Source organism: Coturnix japonica, chromosome 9 (genome assembly GCF_001577835.2).
Source record: "Coturnix japonica isolate 7356 chromosome 9, Coturnix japonica 2.1, whole genome shotgun sequence".
Taxonomy (NCBI): Eukaryota; Metazoa; Chordata; class Aves; order Galliformes; family Phasianidae; genus Coturnix; species Coturnix japonica.
The window spans coordinates 15,795,226-15,812,990 of NC_029524.1; the positions used below are offsets into that span (position 1 = coordinate 15,795,226).

At 47.4% G+C, this 17,765-nt stretch overlaps 1 protein-coding gene across 10 annotated transcripts in view; it reads left to right on the forward strand.

The window, feature by feature from the left end:
• TBL1XR1 (TBL1X receptor 1) overlaps positions 1–17,765 on the forward strand; it is a 148,432-nt gene that overhangs the window by 48,776 nt on the left and 81,891 nt on the right. For 3 of the 10 annotated variants that reach the window (XM_032446718.1, XM_015871582.1, XM_015871590.1), the window contains exon 1: positions 17,105–17,319. The exons of 3 other annotated variants lie outside the window; for them this stretch is intronic. The gene's annotated coding sequence lies outside the window, so the exon portion shown is untranslated. Of the gene's footprint in view, positions 1–17,104; positions 17,320–17,595; positions 17,749–17,765 lie in introns of those variants that run through there. 4 more of the 10 variants (XM_015871588.2, XM_015871584.2, XM_015871591.2 and 1 more) reach the window with 2 other exon arrangements.

A 17,765-nucleotide genomic window follows, 5' to 3' on the forward strand; every position in this document is an offset into this window, starting at 1 on the left:
TCAACCATGGGACCAAATGGGAAATGGAGCTGGTAGGGAGGGACACCCAGCTGTCCCTGTGACAGCCCCCATCCCCTATGTGGGAGGGATGCTTTTTCCTTCCATCTTCTTATTTTTTAATACCATATTTAATAATTCAATATATACATAATCCAAAATAAGCACACTAATTAACCTTTGTTTTGATAAATGTAATTAATGCTTAGTCTCTGTTCAGACTCTAAACAGTTTGAAGTGGGAAAAGGTGCCACAGGGAAAGCATGGCAGAATATGCTCATGAAGCTGGAGATCTGGATGGGAGAGTAAGGAACCCCAGATCAGTTGCTGGCAGTGCTGCCCACTGGCTGGGTAAAGTTGGGCTCTGCATTCTGCTCTGTGTCCCATAGAGATGGTGTATTTTCTGAAAGGTCAGCTGCTGTGCTGTGACTCACTAGCACTAGTCCTCTGCAGCCCAAATGCCTTCAAAATACATCACTGTATGATAATAATTTTCTCCAAATGCTCAAGCTTTAATATTCTTCCCCAGCTGAACTGTAAATAAAATTATTTCCTAAGAGCACTTATTTGAGCTTGATTATTAAATACATTGCCAAAATCTGGTCGGTTAATATACTGCCTGCTACTTGAGCTGAAGTATCTAGAAGACAAAGAAAGAAGTAAACGAAAAGGAAATCAACATTTTGCTAAATTGCATGTTTTTAAAAATCCCGTAATTGAGGCTGCTACTTCATTTCCATTTGTAAAACAGATTGAGTTCCCTTTCCATCTACTAATGCATTTGGTTTATCTCTGATACTAATTGCAGCATTTGCGTGGCTCGCACAGGCTGATTGCGACAGGACATTGAGTAAGGAAAGTCAAAGTGCTGCGGCTGTGCTGTGGGGAGTCATTTGGGAGCAGTGCTCAGCACTGAGCTCTGCTGAACTTCAGTCCCTTGGTCTTTTTTCTGTGGCTCCAAAGTCTGGGTCAATCAACCAAGATAAACTTGTTAATTTGCTGTCAGGATTATGTGCCTCAGGTCTCACTTGAGAAGCAGTGGGAAGGTTCAGGTGATAATAAGGCGATACCAGACAGTCTGGATGTTTAATTAAACTTGGCCGTGCCCTCTTTGACCTAGTGATGGGCTGGAAATGTCACCAGAACAAAGGTTGCTCGTGAGGTTTGCACGTGTGCTTTGCAGGGTTGGTACAAGCTGTGTGTATTGCTGGGGTGGGAGGGCAAGCAGCTTTCTGTAGCACTGTCCCCAGGAACGTGAGCAGTACCAGCACCCTCAGCAGCAAGCAAACCCAAGATTCACATTTTGGCTTCCATTGTTTCATTCTACATTTACAAACAGAGGCTTTATTATTATTTTTAAGTCGCTCTTGAAAGCAATCCATCAGATTCCCATGGAGTTCAGCCTGGCAAAGTAAGCCCCAGCTACAGAGTCGCCTTTGTGGAGCAGGTCTGTGGGCGCTCTGCCATCCGCGCGGCAGGAGAGCGTTGTAATAATGACACCAACATCTACCAGATGTCTTCTGGAGGATTTTGTTTCAAGATGCATGGCTGCTAGTTCACGGGAGTGTGTGGGGGGCTTTCTGCCCTAATATACATGATTTGTTTAAAAACTTTGCAGGTGTTAGAATTTTTATTGAAGTCAGAGAGCTGAGAAATTATATACAGTCGGTGAGGTAATGCTTTCTCCTCTCAGATGGGAGCAGCGAGTGTACACAATCTGTATTGAATAAGGGGCAGCTGTGTTGCCAGCACAATTTTATACATCTGAAAACTAATCCCAGCCGTACCAAGCCAGCTCTCTGTTCCTGCAAATCCTTGCAGACAGCACAAAAATCCACCGATCGCTTGCTGCTTTCCTCCAGAAGCTTGCAGGGCAGACCCTCCCCATGGCTAGTGGTGGTGGGGCACCTCTTGGTGCGGCTCTGTTTGGGCCAACACCACATCTGGCCAGCTGCAAGGTGCTCCAAACCCCACAGCCCTTCCCACAGCCCTCAGCCGTGCCCCGACAGCTGTAGGGAAGAGCTGGGGGGATTAGGGCTCGCAGTGGCTTTGGGGAGCAGGACAGCTGCTTCCTCTGTCATCACATCGTGCAAGGATTTTGTTTCTTTTCCTCTTTCTCCGGGCTCGATTCAGCCACTAACTGAAGTTGTAGCCTGTAGAGATTTGAGATTTTTTTTTATGATGATGATGATTTTTATATAGGTAGGTTGTAATGTCAGGATATGAGGTTGAAAGGGCAAGTCTGAGTCAACCCTCCGATGAATTCTAAGTATTTCCTTTCTACGTGGATGAGATCCAAAAATTTATCTCGGTTCAATAAGTCCCACTTATTTCTGACGCTTGTTCACATGGACTTTGAATCCTTTGTGTCTGCAGAAGAGGGCTGGTCATTTGGGTTCAGCACAGCTCTTCACTAACAGCCTGGGATGTGCAGAGTCAGCAGAGGAAATGTCTTGGGGTGGCAACTGAAACGGGCCATATTTCTTTATATTTTAGTATGTTATGTATAAATAGTGTATGTGTAGAAGATTGGGGCTTCTCTGTCAGGGCCCTCTGCACCCAGTCATGCTGTTCCTTCACCTTCTGTGTCCCTGGGCCTGGGCTGGGCATGTCCAATAGGGTCTCTCAGCTGCCTGAAGTAAATATTCTATTATTTCATTCCAGGCTGTCTTTCCTCCTATTGCTGAATTTTGCTCAGCGTAATGATTTGAGGGCACCATTTTCAACAGAGCCAAAATTAATACTATGTTATGCCGTAGTGCAGCAGAGCAAGGCTTGAAGCATCCACCAACAGTATGTGTATTTCAAAATAACCTAATGGTTTCTAAAACCCAATACTGCTTATAACCACTGCTGTAGTCCACTGTAAATATCTTTGGAGCCTGCTATTGCTCGTTGGGACCAAGCAGCACCAAACAGACTCAAAATGGTGACAGATCGACAGACAGAGGTCAGCTGGCCATCTTGGTTTATAAGAGCTCTTGCTCGCTGTGTCCCAGAGCTGCTCAGGCTTTTCATTCATTTAGAAGCCAGAGAGCTGTGCTTAAGTGCTGGCGCAGGCTGCTTGTAGGAGCAGGAAACCGCTCCCTTTATCCTCACTTGATCTTTGGGAGTTAAATATGTGCCCTTGTTGACTATAAGAGCATCACAAGGGATGGGGAGGGGAGGGGGGAGGAGAAGGGTTAACACGGATGTTTACCTTAACTTCTTGCTTTGTGTGGACTAGGGAAACTGGGGAAGAGAGGAGCTAAGGGCCGCAGGTCTGCAGAGCAGGAAAAAAAGCTCTCTGAAAGCCTGCAGAGGTTGTGTTGGATTAAATCTGTAATTCCCTTGATTTTTGCAGTGGCTTTTCTTTGTCCTAGCATTTATTTTTTATTTTTTTATTGTTATTTAAACTCACCATTCTATTAAAAGAGAAAGATAATTGCTTTTTCCTTTCTTCTGCCGGAGCTTCTCAACATGATTAAGATATGGAAAACAAATGACTGGATGTAAGGATGATGTAATAGGTAGAGACAAGCCAAAGTCACTGTGGCCCAGTTTAAAAACCATGGCACTTCTCCAGGATCTATTTGTTTCTCTTAATACGGTGATTTGTTTTTATATATTGCTCTCTATAATTACCATCATGCTATCTACTCGCTGGCTCTATGTTCAATGTAATATCCAGAATTAGTCTGTTGAAGTCAATGTCAGATACGTTTGCTTTAACAAGTATGCTAGATCCTAGTCTCCTTTACCTTACTGTTGCTCCAAAATAACTCCACCAAAGTAAATACAGCTCCTCTCTCAACAGGGTTTTCTGAAAAGCCCTCATTGTGCTCCTTGGCTACCCCTCCCACCCTTGTGCTGCACTGCATGCTGCAATGCCGCTCAGTTGCGCCTCTTGCTATGGCTTCAGACTCAGTTTTGCCTTAAGCCCATCTATGTTTGTCAAGGCTGGAGAAGCAAGGATGTCTTGGTTGGAGCCATCTCCTCCCGCTGTGCCATTGGTGATGAAGATCAGCGTTTGAGCACAGCCTAGACTAAGGCAGACCTTAGATCAGACTGAAAAGTAGTATTCTTGAACTTAGAAGGTTTGAGCACCAGATTTATTTGTAATACTGGGTCTAGAAGCAGCTTTTAAAGGGCCGTGAGATCTCTTGGTTTCTTTACTGGGCTGCTCTGGTGAGCCACACAAGGCTGTGGTTCTTGGGAGCAGATGAAGGAGCTGACTGCCTCTGATCATCACCAGCCAAGCTTGATCTTTAACTTGTGTTTGTGATCTCCAGCCGCTAAAGCCAGAAACAGGGCGGTTGTTTGTGCTGATCCCTGACTGTTTTCCGGGGTCTCAGCTGTCATCCAGAGCTCTGAGTGCTGAATTTGGGGGCGAAGGTGGAGAGGCTCAAAAGAGTATGGCTGAGTCTGGGAAAAGCCACAACAGCTCTGTGAAAAGTACAAAAGGAAAGTAAGAGGGCTGTGAATATGGGAGGCGATGCTGAGGGCTGGGGAGGCAGAGGGCGTGCAGCCAAGCTGAGGTTGAGAAAACCTCTGCAGGCTGGAGTACAGCCACACAGCTGGAAGCCATCAGGGCCGTGGTGCTGGGAGCAGGAGGGCAGGCACATGCTGTGGTGTGCTGCTGGGTGCCGTGTCGGTGCTGGCAATGCGAGGGTTTGGTTGTGCTCAGGTTTGCTGCCTGCATGAGTGGGTGGTCATGGCACTGAGCTGTGGTGAGCTCTGGGAGTCACTTCTATCCCAAAGGGGAGAAAATAACTTTCCAATCTCTTTGGGTGTTTGTTTCTGATAATTTGGTGGAATTTTTATGTCATTGAGGGCAAACATCAGCTTTCTTCTTTTCCTTTATCAGACAAAGACAATGCACATGTAGGGGTGCCCCAAATGCTCCTCACATTTCGCTGCATTTCCCACAAACTTTCTATTTGGTAGATGTGCAGTAATTGCACTTCACAGCTCTATGCTGTTACTTGATAAGACAGCTGCAAAAAAAGCTATTTTCTGATTTTCAAGATACAGCAGTTTATCTCTAATGTGAGTTTTCACTGGCAGTTAAAAAAGTTCCTAGAAAACTGTTCCAACTTCCCCCTCGGTACTAAGATGGCAGGAGGCAGATAAAACTTATCACCCACTAATAACCAGCAAAAAGCTTAGAAATTTTTTTTTAGCTGTAAACTGGGGGCCATTCATTTATATTTGAGATGACACCCAGATCACCCCTACCCCAAGCAGGGGATGCTCAGCTCTGCCAAACCCAGCTTGGAGGATATACTGCTTGGGGCTGAAAATTTGCAACCTAAAGATATGGGGCAAAAGACTTTCAACCCAAAGTTCATAGTTTTGATTTGGAAATGTCATCAAGAGGGGATAAAGGAAAGTGCCGGAGGACTTCAGCCTGGCCATGTGTCCCATACTATCCTGTCTCGCTCTCTCGACTGGGAATTAAAAGTTCCATTGCCGCATGAGGGATGAGGTAGGGCCTGGGAGCATTTATTGTTACACAGACACTGATTTTCCATTGGAAAGCAACCTTTTTCTCCTAAGATTTTAGCTAGAAGGAAAAAAAAAAAAAGCTGCCATAAAACCTTGCATGTGCTGGCTGCGTGCATCGCTTCTCAACCCAGAGAGCTCCTGCTCCCTCCCTGAGTGCCCCAAACCAGCAATATCCTACTGGCTTCTTCTCCCCATTAAAATTCAAAACACAGCCTTTCTCTCCATTCCTGTTCTCAGATGACATTTAAACCTGTCAGCAGTTACAACTGGTGTCATGTAATCTCTGTAACCAATGCAAAAATTGCTCTCTTGCTTCACGATGGCCTCTAAAAAAAGAAAAAGCAATGGGAAGAGGATGGCTGAGTCTTCCACAAGCACTCCAAAGCGTCCATCTGCTGCTTTCTGTGTTTCTTGGTCTGAAAGCATTTCCACCACTCCTTCCCTCGGACAGCAAAATAAACCTGCTTCATAGTTAGCAATCTGCAGTCCCAGCCTGCAAAGAGAGAGCTTGGTTTTGCTGGATCCCATTTGGCCATGAGGACAGACAGCCGTTCCCTTTAAGCCTCAGGTGAGATTTCTTCCACACGTAGTTCAGCATATTAGAGTGTGTTTCTGGATAAATATCCTTCAGACAGAAACAGTTACGTGTCTGCACACACAGCAGGAGCCAGCGAGCGCACAGGCATGTGCTAATGCTGCCTTGAGCTGTGAGTGAGCGCACAACCACTTCACTTGCTTTCTTTACTCTGGGCCTAAGTTTGGCCACCGGTAAACAGTAACGTTGTGTTGTTCATAGAAAGCTCTGTGGGTGATGGACGGTCCTGCCTTCCTGATTCAAGTATTCAAGCCTATTTGTTTTTATGAACTTCACAAACAAAAACTCGATGTTTTGGTACCAAGCTCAAATATGGGAACAATTTTATTCTCGATGCCAGTGTTTGTGATACGAGAACTGAAAGGCATCCAGAAATGCTGTGTTTTCATGGAATATTCTTCGGTCCCAAGATATAGCATTGTTCAAACGTTACAGAAGCAAAAACAATCCCAGTGCCTTGAAAGCTTTTCGTTCTGCCTCTGCTTCACGGAAACACTGACTCAGGGCCAAATGGCTGATTGTATCGTATGATGTAACAAGGAGTTAGAGAGCTTAGCAGGGAATTAGAATAATGCATTCTGTGTGTGCCTGTGTGAAGGGAAGGGGGGGCACAGCGTTTATTGGAAAGCTCTTAAGTGTTTTTTTGCAGCTATATGTTATTCACTTACAAACCTATCCCTTGTTAAAACCGAATGGATCTGCTGTGTGCCAAGCTCCTAGTTGCCCGGCTGAACCCAAGGTCAAGATTATTTCAGCTCAGTTAAAGGCTGCAACATCCTCCTTGCTGGGGTGTGGAGGAAGCAAGCTGGGTAGGAAGGAAAGGATGAGTGGTGAAACCCCTCAGGGAGTGGAAGGAAGGATCTGGCCTGGCCTGTCATCATAGCAAGCTACACATTTAGAGATGTTCAGGGCTTTCTGCTGTGGTGGGTGTTGTGTTGCCAGGAAGTGGCTGCTGGTGAGGTGTGAGGCTGCCTGAGCCACTGGCGGATTTTGTTTTGCTTTCTGTCTTGGTCCTGCCAATAAGAAAAGGCATTAATTGTGTGAACTCTGAGGTGAGTAAAAATCAAAGATGACCCAAGTGCCTGGAGGCATAAAAACAGCTGTGGAATTGTTCAGCTTGTTTAATGAAATGGAGCAGCACAAAGACAGTTCATGTATGGATTTATATATACAAATACAACAACACTGGCACTCAGCTTGCTGAGAATTCTAAAATGGGGGAGCCTGTCTTCTGTTGGTTATTAGAAGGAGATTTGGGATAAAAGGTCCCCTTAGAAAACCTGCCTTTGTTGTGGTGCTGTGCTGGCAGTGTGGGAAGGAGCCTCAGGCACGCTGCTCAGAGCATGGGGCTGGTCCCATCAGAACCCCTGTGCCCCTGGGGTACCTGGGGTCTCATAACGTCATTCATAACTTATCGTAACTTTGCTGAGCCGCTCTCCATCATATTTGAGAAGTCGTGGCTGTCAGGTGAGGTCCTGGATGATTGGAGGAAGGGTCACGTCACTCCCATTTACAAGAAGGGGAGCAGGGACGACCCGGGTAACTACAGGCCGGTGAGTCTCACCTCTGTGCCTGGGAAGATTATGGAACAGATCCTTCCTGGACAACATGCCTTGATCACATTACAGACGAGGCATGTGATCCGAGACACCAGCATGCTTACCAGCGGGAAGGTCATGCTTAACTAATCTTGTGGCCTTCTATGATGGAGTGACGCGTTGGTGGATGAAGGGAAGGGCGACCGATTGTCATTTACCTGGACCTGAGCAAGGCCTCTTGACATGGTCCCCATCACATCCTCATCTCCAAATTGGGGAGGTGGATTTGATGGCGTGGACAACTAGATGGATAAGCAATTGGTTGAAAGGCCGCAGACAGAGGTGGTGGTCAATGGCTCTATGTCCAGGTGGAGGCCGGTAACGAGCGGCGTCCTCAAGGGTCTGTCTTGGGACCGGTGCTCTTTAACATCTTTATTAATGACATCGATGAGGAATGGAGTGCACCCTCAGCAAGTTTGCTGACGACACCAAGCTGAGTGGTGCAGTCGATACGGTGGGAGGAACAGATGCCATTCAGAGGGACCTTGACAGGCTGGAAAGCTTGGGCCTCGCGTTGAACCTAATGAGGTTCAACACGGCCAAAGTGCAAGGTTTGCACTTGGGCCGGAAGAACCCAGGCACCTGTACAGGCTGGGAGGAGTTGTCTTGAGAGCAGCTCGGCTGAAAAAGGACCTGGGGTCCTGATAGATAGAACTTACATGAGCCAGCAGTGCGCTCTGGCAGCCCGGAAAGCAAATGGGGATCCTGGGTCCATCAGGAGAGGGGTGGTCAGAGGATAGGGAGGTGATCGTCCCTCTTACTCTGCTTTGTGAGGCCCCTCTGATACTGTGTCCAGGTGTGGAGCCCTCAGTTACAAAAAAGATATGGAGATTTTGGAAAGGGTCCAGAGGAGGGCCACAAAATGATCAGGGGGCTGGAGCACCTCCCCTATGAGGACAGGCTGAGGGAGTTGGGTTTGTTCAGCCTGGAGAAGAGAGGTTGCGAGGTGACCTCATTGCAGCCTTTCAATACCTGAAGGGAACTTACTCCCAGGAGGGGAGTAAACTCTTCGAAAGGGCTGATAATAGCAGGACTAGGAGGAAATTGGTTTAAGTTGAGGAGGGAAGATTTAGGTTGGATGTTAGGGGGATTCTTTACTAGAAGGTGTGTTAGGTCCTGGAACAGGCTGCCCAGTGAGGTTGTGGATGCCCCGTCCTTGACGGTGTTCAAGACAGGTTGGACGGGGCCCTGGGCAACCACTGATCTAGTAAATGTGTATGTTTGGTGGCCCTGCTAGGCAGGGGGGTTGGAACTACATGATCCTTGAGGTCCCTTCCAACCCGGGTAATTCTGTGATTCTGTGATTCTGTAACATTGAAGGAGAAATCCCCATCCCCTGATGTACCTGCAGGACAGACTGGGCTATGAACTGGGTCTGCTGCCATTTGCTCCCACTGCCTGTGTTCACTTATCACCATGCATTGTGTGTTTCCACGCATGTATATCAGCTATGGAAGACTGTGCCATCCCTCCCTGTGCTGGAAGCACACTGGTGTTCCCTTTCAGCTGGTTGTCTGCTTGCATGGTGAGCACGGCTGTCTCACCATGTCTCTTTCTGTCTCCAGTGATTCGTAGGAAAAATGAAGTGGCTGTACTGAACTATATTCAATGCTCATATCTGAAACACTGGGTCTGAATGCTGGTGCAGGTCATTAGGCCCTTAATTTTCTCTTTAATGGATTTTCTAATGCATTTGATGAGTAAATAGATGCTCAATAGCAAATAGAAAATTCCATTTGCAATCTTGGACTTGATACAGCCGCAATGTTGCCATTATTTATGTTTACAGAAGTCCTGCAGACTTCCTGGGAGGTGCAATACGTGCAAATGTTAGGATTGCTGGGGCCCAAACACGTGCAGCCTCAGCCCAGGCCAGTGTCAAAGAAACGAGTCGAGTATGTGCTCCGTTTTAGGAGCATGAATGATCCCATTGACTTCAGATTGGCTACGGCTGGACCTGAATGTATGTTGTGTTTGCACAGAAAGATGATCCAGAAGGAACTGACTGCGCAGGAGCGGCGGGGGCTGGGATTCATGTAGGTTTGCAGGAAAGGGCCAGCAGAAGGGCCACCCCATGCAATGTGTGCTGCCCAGTGCTCTGTGTGCTTCCGCCTTGTGCAGGTGCTGCAATCCCTGGGCAGCTTCCTTCTGCCAGAGCTGCCTGCCCAAACAATCTGAGCCTCTCAGTTTGCAAGGCCCATGTTTGTGCAGAGTAATGCGATTACACGCTCACATCAATTTGTGTAAAGCTGGCAGCATCCTCGGTGAATATTTTTGTACCTCCAGCTTCTAAATGGTATTGCTCTTAACAGCAATGTATCATCATTAGTAGCAAGGCTTTAGTGGATGCACGAGCATAGTGTGATATTACTTCAACCTCTGAGAATACTGTGTGATAATTAATCAGGCATAGGTTCACCGTGATTCCACATTACTTGGTAGAGGCTAATGCAATGCCATGAGCAAGCTTTTGGTTACAGGGCAGCTGGTTCCCTGTAAGCTCTTTTTGGTGCAGCACAGGTATTGACACATCAGCGCCTGAGGTGGGAAGCCAGCAAGATGAACCAAAGGTTCAATCCAATGGTGTGGACCTTCAGCCCAAACCTTTATTGATTTCTGGGTCTCATCCTGCATCTGCCTTGAGGAGAAGCAGTGCTGGCTGTGGTGCTCCCTCCAGTAGCGCAGTTATGTATTAATAGAGGATGGCACTGGCAGCAGGGAAGGGTAGCAAAAGAACGCATTTGTCTTGCTGTCCAGCAAGGCACGTAACAAATAGCAATGCCAAGTGTAATCCTGCTTCGGTTAGAACTGTTACTTTGGTTTGTCATCATTCATTGTTCAGAATACAGCTGCTTAATGACAGGATGTGGGAAATGAAGTTTTTTATGTCCTCGTGGACTTTTTACAATAAAAAATCCCGAACAATGGAGGGGAAGGATGCGATCGCACAGAGCAGTCTGACTGTGCTGAGATGCTGCAGAGACGGAGCTTTTGCCCTTCACTTTAAAAATAACCTGCTGTGTAAACCAGGGCAGCATCCACGCTGCAGCTTTGCTTACATTGCACAGCTGTCGCAGCTGCCCCTGCTCAGCTCCTGGGTTTGAGATGAAGAAGTGAGAAATGAAAGACAAATGCCATGGAGCTGCGTGGGGCTGCTGCTTCTTTACAGGTGCCCTTGGTCCAATTCAGTTAGCGAGTATTGTGTTTCTATCAGAAATGGGGGAGTGAAGGGAACTGGCCGTGCAGTCTGAGGGCACGTGGAGACATGAGTGGGACCAGCTGGAGCAGGGGCTGTTCCAGTGCTGTTCTCGTTTTTGTGTTCATTTTAATAATGATCTTCATTTTTATACAGGCTGTGATGTGGGTCCCCCCCTTTGCATGCTCGTTGCTTATTCCTGGCGGTGCAGAACGACAAGCGGGCGCATGATCCCTGCTCCCAGTGGGAATTCTTTTATCTGGGTGCGCGGTGCGTTATGTAAGCAAATGGGGAAGCTGATGGGTTTGGTGGGAGACGCTTTTCATCCAGGCATTAGACTAATTTTTGGCCTCAAATAGCAGGCACAGCCCTTGAAGAACCACCAAGGGCTGGGATACAGCCAACAAATCTACATAATTGCCAGCCCATCCCCTGCTTCGCTGTGCCTCTAGAAACGTTCTCCCTCCTCCTCTACATACATTTGTTAAGCCTTGTCCTAAACTGTGTGAAATCAGTGAGGAATTCGCCTGAGGTTCCTCTCTGCCAGCTCTGGCCCAGGGCTTCTCAGCAACATAAGCAAAATTAAAGGTGGTTCTGGGGCTGGGATGAAACTACCCTGGCTTATGTACAAGGGCACACAAGGGAGAAGAGAGGAATGGTGATGCTGAACTTTCTGCCCCTAGTGCAGTAAGAAGGGTGGGGAGCTGCTGAACTTCCAGGCAGTGGACTTCCTACATCCCTACGATTTACCCTGTCTTACAATCTCAGCTAAACACCATCTTTTTAGGACTATTTGTTACAGACATTTATTAACAACAAATCACTGCCCTGCTCATCACCACTCTCTTAGTTATAAACTTGTTCTCTTTTTCCCTTTTTGTACCCCCTTGCAAATTTCTACTTCCAACAAGCCGACTCTTATCTCACTTCTGCTGCTTTAAGTTCTGTGGCACAAAAACGCTGACTCACAGAAAGCTGTGTTGTAGGAAATACTGGCTCAGCTGAGGAAATAATTCTCTGTTCATTCTTCCACCATGCGCTTTGGTTTTGTTTCTGTCCTTTTTTCCCCCCTGTCTGTTGATCTCATGTTTTGCCACACATCTAGCGCTGTGAAAGATGGAGAGCTATTTCTAATACACACAGCACTGGTCAAATGTCTTTCTGTATATATACCCTGGAGTGTTTTATGTACCTGCTAGAAATGTTACACAGAATGCTCACATAGCTCATAAAATTTGGTCTTGTATTGGAAATGTTTTGTGGAAATACGCTGCTTAATCTACTGCAGCGGCTCACAGTTAATGTTGTCAGTGTGCATCAGAGGTTGTGAAGATTACGACTGGTTCAGAGGAGGATGATACGTTATCACAGGTCCTCAAGAATGAAGCTGAAAGAAAGGAATGTTTCACAAAATGTAGATACTTGACAAAAAAGGGGAAATTCAGGAGGCTCAGGCAGCATAATCCTTATCGCTGGACCCGTGTTGATGCCATGCATCACACTGAGACAAGTACCTGCAAGCACCGTTTCAAAGCTAAGGGGCTGTATAAAACAAAGCCTGAACCACGCTAGGGTGTGCTTTGGGTGTTAAGCACGTGGGTGAAGGGCAGTGAAGGTCCAGGATGAGATTCCAGCTTGTGGGGTGGGAGGGGAGGAAGGGGGGAAAGAAAACGACCTACATCCTATTGACTTCGCAGTGGCTTTAATCATTGGAGCAAGCCGCCGAATAACATACTGCAGGGCGTGCTTTGGCCGTACCACATAGTTCACTTTATGTTTAATATACCAGAAAATAATGCTTAAGGTCTTCTATATGTGGATATAGCTATCTAGAAGAAAGCATCTGATGTCTATAACGTGAGAAATTGAAAAGTCAAGGACTTCTGCAAGTACCGATTGATATTTTTGGCGTTTTCATTAGCAAAACCTAATTAGAAGGTAGTTTTCCACAATTGCTGTCCTCCGTACATAAAGTATAGCCCTCCTATAAATAATATCACCATCTTTAGAATACTTTATAATAAACACTAATTTACCCTCCCAATTTTCTTGTGAGATAGATAATTATGTGTTAACAATATCATCATCATTAGTAGCTGTGTTAGTCTTCTCTTTTTATAGATGGAAGCCCATGCACTGATAATAAACAGCTTGCTGAAGGCCACATGAGGAGCCTTTCAGGACTCTGATTAGAGAGCAAACAGTCCTGGCTCCCAGTCCTCTGCTCGTGTGGAGATGGAGAACAACGTAGGTATAATGAGAGAAAAGCAGGGGCTTAAGGATTGGCAAGAAAAAGGAATCCTCTTCAAATTGGCTGCGTTCCTGTGCTGCCAGGAAATGTTAAAATACGATGTGATATTGATAGAGGTAAGTATCTAGTAGATTTTGCGCCTTTTGTGCTTGTACTTTTATTTAGTAATTATACCACGTAATGTAGACTGTTTTATGAATCACGATGACACTTAAAACACTGAATTTTTGCAACCACATCCTGGTGCCGTGAGATAATCCGTTTTGATCTCAAGCTGCAGCCAGGTATGTCTCGCTTGAAACTTCAGAGGTGTGTGATAGCTGCCAGTACCGCACCCTTTTTCGTAATGTTGTTAAAATAAAACAAGTTTGGATTTGCTCGGCCATTGCAGGATGTGAGATGGTAGTTAGAACTCTGCCATGAATGCAGCAATGCCGTGACCATGTGGCTAATGGCCGCTCCATGCATCTCAAAGTGGTGAGCTTCCATTTCCATCAATAGGCACCGTCCCCCCCGTGCCAGCAAAGCCACAGCCAGGTGCGGTGGGAGCAGCTCATTTCTTCTGTTAAAGCCAACAAGATTTCAGCCCCACTTGTTTAAATATCAGGTTTAACTGGCACTCGCCTGCATATCAAAGGCAGTATGGTAATTTTTAGGAGGGAAAGTTTGCCCCAGTATTGGCCAGACTTGTCCCTGGTCTCCCCATTGCACAATGCGCTGCTGAGTCACTGTCATTTCTCACCCAGTAAGAGCATATCACTGGTGCTGTGTTCGTGCAGCACAGGGTAATACAATGCATGCTGTAACCGGGAGAGTCTTTGCATAAACAAGAGCTAAAAATGAACGAAGAACATTCCTGGGTTGCTCGTATTTATTTATGCACTGCCATACATGGGAAGTTTCGTTCTGGCACCTAAGCTGCGTGGTGGACTGGGCTCCAGCTTGCTTTTCTGAACTCGGTAATCTAATTCCTGCTGATGTTCTGGCATCTCACTCGGCCTTTAGCTTCGTCCCAGTCTGTAGAAGATTTATGGTTAGATACTATACAGATTTAACACAATACCATGGGATTTTATTATTTGCTGCAAAATGTTAATAATAAAAAAAAAACCCCGTAGTATTACAGACACATTTTAATCCCTGAAGTGATTTTCGAGTAGAATGCATGAATTATTAATTGTTGTTATTGTTATTACTGCAACACATACCTATCTCACAGGACACTGCGAGGATTAATTAATTCTTGTAAAGATGTAAAAGGCCATATAGGTGTCAAGGGTTATGACTAAAGTGCTTTGAAAATGGAAACCCCTCTGTGAGTGCCAAGTATTATTATTTATGGAGTCCAGGCGGTGTGCTCGGTGCTGTGCAAACACCGGTCCAGTTATTGCAAATATTTGCTTGTATGCGCTCAGTAGGCCGAGCTCTCACTGTTACGAGTCATTTCAGCTATTTTAAGGATATGCCTTACAAGTATGGCTGTGAGAGGACTTCCCAGAAGTTGAGCTGGTAAGACCGTGGAAAGCAGCAGCAAAACGAAGTAATGCCCTGTGAGGGCTCGTGAGGTGTTCACTGAGCTGGGACTGCAGTAAATTAAGGTAAAATGGAACAAAATGGAAGGGGTGAAATTATTGCAGCATACATCTGCAAGAATGCGCTTCACAGCTCCTGCAGGGCAGAACATACACGCAGGTAATCACCAGTTCAGTGCGTGGTAATCGAAAGTGAAAGCCTGGCACGGCGGAGTTGTGACTGAACATTTGGTGAACAGGAGACCACAGAAACCTTCAGCCAGATGACTTCAGCTCAGCATGTTGTCGCTGCTCGGCAGATGGATGGGAAGGCAATGTTTGCAGTTTCTGTGGGCCAAACAAGGCACACTTGAGGGGTTTTCCCTCCTTGGTTTCTGGGCTTACATCTCCTATTGCTACCTCGTGGATGTTTTGCAGCTCCTGCCACGTCCTCCTTCAGGGCAGTCCTCTACATCAAGTCCCTTATCTTCTCTCCTTCTGCCTCAGGCTACGTGCATGCTCCCATTCCCCCCTCCTCCACCCACTGTTACTCCTTATCTGCTCTTAACTAGGAAGTAAGTCCTTCCGAGTACCGGGAGGTTAAACTCCTTTAGAAGCAGGGACACATCTGAGATGATAACACAGGAAGGTGCGAGTGAGTCTCTCACCACTTCTTCCCCTTCTTACGTTTCCCAACCTTCAGCAAACAACTCACGTCTTGCCTTCAGATGACAACAACCTCTGAAATTCTGGTGTTGGACTTCATAAACTTACTGCATCCTTACAGCCTGTGCACCAGCACTGTGAAGAGAAAGTTGTCTGCTTTGCCATCAAAGTTATTACAGAAATAAAGGTTGAGTGGTTTGCAATTACAAACACGCTGCCCAGCTTCCTACAGACCTCAGTTCCCTCATGCAATTTAGTCTTCTTTAAGCAAACGGATTGAAGGCCCGCTCAGAATTAAACCATTTTGTGATGCAAACAACCTGCCTTCTGCAAAATCTCAATATTACTCTTCTAAAACAAGAAGCCCATGGACGTGACCCTAAACAACGAGCACCGTGAGGTGATGCTGCACCTGGAAACCCACCCCGTGTGCTTTCATCACTATTTTATGGAGCAGAAGAGTCCCATCTGCTTGGGAGTTGAAGCTCAGGTAGTGAAATCTGCCTGTGTTTGGATGCGAGCACAACACACCCTTAGCTCTGAAGTTAGGATGAGTGTGATTCTCCAGTAATTTTGAGATATTCAACAAAAAGAAGCTACGTTTGTGGCCTGTGTGATCACAGTCCTATTGTGCCAGGCCTGGTTGAAGCACATTCTGCAGCAGGGCGGTGATGTGGAGGTGTTTCGGCCCAGTGTTGGTGGGATACCATACAGAACCTGGTGCTGCAGTGGGGCCCGTGGTGGTTTGTGGTCATTGCGGTGCCCATGAGCGCTGGACCAATGCCCAAGAGCATGAAATGTTGTTGCAAAAGCACTGCGTGATGGAAAGGGCTGCCCAGTGATAAACGTGGGTTTGATCAACAAAACAACAAACAAACCCGCAACAGAAATGACAAACAGCTCCGTGTTCTGAATACGAGCATCACACAGGTAGGGGATGATATTACTGCGAGTATTATTTTTATCAAACAAAACGAAAACGGGCGCAGGCGTCGAGAGGTGCGGATCCTCGGTGCCACAGGAGCCGAGCAGGCCGTGATCTCTGCAGTTGCACGGCGCCATTAAGGCCTTTGGTCGAATAACGCGGATACCCGTCCGGCCGCAGTGCCCGAGCTGCTGACCCCGCGGGCGGCCTCCCCGCCCCGCTCCCCTTCCCACCGTGGCCCCAACGCGGCCGCCCCGCAGCCCTCCTCCCCTTATGCGCCTGCCTGGAGAGCGGGAGGAGGGGAAGGGAGGAAAAAGAAAAGGAGGAGGAGGAGGAGGAGGGAAGGAGGGGGGTCCGGCCGCCGCCCCCCGCCCCACGCAGGTTTGTTGTGCCGGGCCGCAGCAGGCCGGCCCCGCTCCGCCGCTCCCTCCCGTTCTCCCGTCCCTCCCGGCGGCCCCGCTCCCCCCGCTCCCATTTCCGTGCGGCTGGGCACCCTCTCCCGGCGCGGAGTGTCTGAGAGCCGTTGGCTGCTCCGAGCCGTTTGGCTCCTTCCCTTAGTAACAGCTTTCACATTCTGCCTCAATTCCTCCTCAATCTAAATCACACGCGCACACACACACACACACATACACAGATATTACTTTTTTTCCTCCTTCCTCGGGACTTAATCTCTAATCCCCCCTCTTTCCCCACCCTCCCCTCCCCCGCTCTGGCTCGGGATATAATTGAATATCACAGCGCTGTTTGGTGGCTGCGTGGTGGTGGTTTTTTTTTTTTTTTTCTTCCTCCTCCTCCCGTGTGTGGTGTTTTTTTTTTTTTTCTTTTTTTCTTTTTTTTTCTCCCCTGTTCCCCCATTTTTTTTTTATTTTTTTAAATTTTTATTTTTTAACCTCTCGCCGTGGACTTAAAACAACAACAACAATAATAATAATAAAGCGATTATACCCTCTCTGGTGTGTGTGTGTGTACACACACAGACATGTGCCCGTCTGTCTCTATGGCCGTATAAAAACAACCGAGGAGGAGAGGCGGACGCGGGCGGATTCCTCTCTCGCCTCCGCTCCCGGGGACGGGGAGCGCCGCCGCCGCCCAGGTAAGAGCCGGGGGATGGGCGCCGCTTTGGGGTCTATTCGTGGGGTTTTGGGGGCGGCGTGGGGTTGGGGTTCGCGTGGTTACGGGGTGCGGGCTGCTCCCCGCGTCCCTTCCCCCAATCCCCGCGCTGTTGGCCGCCCCTCCCCCACCGGGCCTCGTTTTGGGGGTTTTTAGGGTCTAAACGCGGCGTTGAGGCTTTGGGGGGGTGAATTAAATAAAGGAGCCGTGGCGAGGCGGGTGTCGGATCGCCTATTTTTAGCTCGATTTGTGTAAAGAGGAGCGCTCCCCTCCCCCCCCTCCCCTCCTTCCCCGTTCCCCTCCGTACATATTTACTTCTGGCGGAGGGGGAGGGGAAAGGGAGAAGAGAGAGAGAGGAGAAAAAAAAAATACATTAAAAAGGGGGAAAAAGGCATCGAGCGGAGCTGCGGAGGTACGGGGACGGGAGGG